Raw genomic sequence first — 2,801 nt, 5'->3', positions numbered from 1 at the left:
TAGCCACAAGATTACCGTTTGCATCTTGCAGGGGCCCTACATTGCCTGGTACCTTCTTCTTGCTCCCAATGTACTTGAAAAAGGACTTTTTGTTGTCCTTAATCCTGGACGCTAGCCTGAGTTCCATCTCTGCCTTGGCCTTCCTAATAGCCCTCCTACACTCCCAGGCCGAGGAGGAGTCTATAATAAATCCATGATTTTTTTGTACCCAGTAATTTATGAAGTGAAGTTCGTAGGCTCATGTACAAAAGGTGTTTCATAAATTCCCTTTGAGGATTAGAACCAGGAGATTGGAGAGGGAATGATTGTCTTGTGAGACGTGGGCACCCACAGGTAACTGGATATTTTTGTCTTTGATGGATTTTCAGTGTGCATTCATTTGGTATGCAATTGTTGTTTGGTTTTTCCTACATATTTTTCATCAGGCCATTTGGTGCACTGGATGAGATATATAACATTTCTGGAGATGCAGGTGTAAGATCCAGGAATGGTGAGGGTTCTGTTGTGGGGTGTGGTTATTGTGGGAGTGGTGAAGATGTGTTGGCAGGTTTTGCATTTCTTGTCCTGGCATGGTCTGGATCCATTTGGTGTGGTTTGGGTAATAGGAAGTTTGCTTCTGGTGATGAGGTTAGCAAGGTTCAGTCCTTCTTTAAAGGCTAAGATGGGTGGTTCTGGAAATATCTCTTTAAAAATTGGGTCTTCTTCTAGTATGGGTTGCAATTGTTTGAGGATTTTCCATGTAGGTTCCAGGGAAGGATGGTATGTCATAACTAATGGTGTGCAATTTGTGGGTATTTTCTTTTTGTACTACAGCAATTCTTCATGTGGTATCTGGGTGGCCCTTTCAAAAGTGTGATCTAACTCTTGTTGAGTGAAAGCCATTTTGAGGTTTGTGAGGTGAAAATCGCAGGTATTTCCTCTGTGCAAATTTGATGGTATTGGAGAGCTTGGTAGGAAATTACAGCTTTTTTGGTGTGTTTAGGGTGATTGCTGGTTCTGTATAGTTATGTATGTTTGTCCATGGGTTTTTTGCATATGGTGGTTTGTATTTTTACCATTCTGGATATTGATCATGGTGTCTAAAAAGGAAATGCTGGTGTTGGAGTATTCAAGAGATAGAGCGATGATGATTGTTGAATTTGTGATGGAAATCAATCAGACTGCAGGCTTTTTGGTCCAAATTATGAAGATGTCATCAACCTTTTTGTAACTATTTAGTTGGTCTAATAAAAGATAACACACCTACCCAAAGAACCTTGACTGCCTATATTCTTAGCCCAACATGGTTACAACCAACAACCACAGAACCTAAACACACCAAAAAAACTGTAATTTATAGCCAAGCTCTCCAATATCATCAAATTTGCACTGAGATTACCCATGATTGTCACCTCACATACCTCAAAAGGGCCTTCACCCAACAAGCGCACTCCTCCAGAGACAGAGATTGCACTCTTGAAAGAGCCACCCTGTGAATTCCTGTTGTCTTAGCCTATCTGGCATCATTTTGTCCCAAAAGGGTCCATTTTCCTTTCTGGCTCGGGTACCAGGGATATATGATGTCCCTGAGTTTGTTCTACATGTTCACATGGTACCAGCCATTTTGGATTCACTAGGCTGTAAGTTACCCCACAGGAAAAATTACTACAGATGAGAATCGGTAAGCCTCTTCCTCTTCTTCCACACAGTGTTTTCAGCCATCCCCCCCAACTTCCTCTGCAGTATTTTCCTGGGTTACCTACCTGTCATCTGAACTAATGCTCACTGTTTTGTCTCAGAACTGGCCCTTGGGCCCTGCAAAACCATTCTTTTCCGTTAAGACATAATACTGTAAAAGCCAGAAAATAGAACAACAAATCACGTAAATAGTGCTAGACTTTACATAGCCCACTCTGATGGTGGAGAAGAATACCTCCGCCTCACCGAAAAGCTGCAGGACTCGACTTTGCTTACCTTTGCAATACTGGGTTTATATAGCACTGTTCACCTGAGAAACTCAGAACTAGAGCTAGTCTGAAAATAAGCTTATCTTCTACCAAAAATTAAGAGAGGAAATAAACTTTTCTCCATTAAATTATTTCACTGAACTAATTCAGACAAACTAAACTATTTTGATCCAGTGTTGCACCATCATGCATACTGGGAGTTATAGTTCAGGTGTCCTATGCTCCTATTCTCTACTCTAGGCTGGGATCTCCAGCTGGACTACCTCTTTCATGAGAAACCAGTTTTCCTTGCTTGCTTGAGAGGCAAGGAAATATAGGGATTCCTAGTTGTGGTGCATTATGGGAGATATAAAGAGGTATTTAGCCATGTTAATCTGAAGACAAGCAGAAGGCAGGGTAGAGTCCTTTCATAGCATCTGATGAAGTAAGCTGTTCCTTACAAAAGCTTATGTATCTCTGATTTAGTTAGTCTATAAAGTGCAACTCTACCCTACCTTCTGCCAGATAGCAAGAGACTTTGGTCCAGTGCTTCTTAACTTTTCTGGACTCAAGGCACCCCTCACTGGACCCTCACAGGAATCAAGGTACCTTTCCATAACTTTTGTGAATTGATTGGTATCAATTTCAAAAAAGAATGTACATATTATGTTGGCTACAAATGTCCAACTCAGGATCCTTAAAATTGTGGTTTATTAGGCGGATTGAAACACTGTAATGAGTTAAATCATAAACCTTGGGGCTGGTCCTTCCACACACACACACACACACACACACACACACACACACACACACACACACACACTAGCAAGCTACAAGAGTCAGGTATACCTATCCCACAGGCGCTGGAGTCTGTCG

The sequence above is a fragment of the Alligator sinensis genome, unplaced genomic scaffold, assembly GCF_000455745.1.
Source record: "Alligator sinensis unplaced genomic scaffold, ASM45574v1 scaffold203_1, whole genome shotgun sequence".
Taxonomy (NCBI): Eukaryota; Metazoa; Chordata; order Crocodylia; family Alligatoridae; genus Alligator; species Alligator sinensis.
This window is presented reverse-complemented; position numbering follows the sequence as displayed.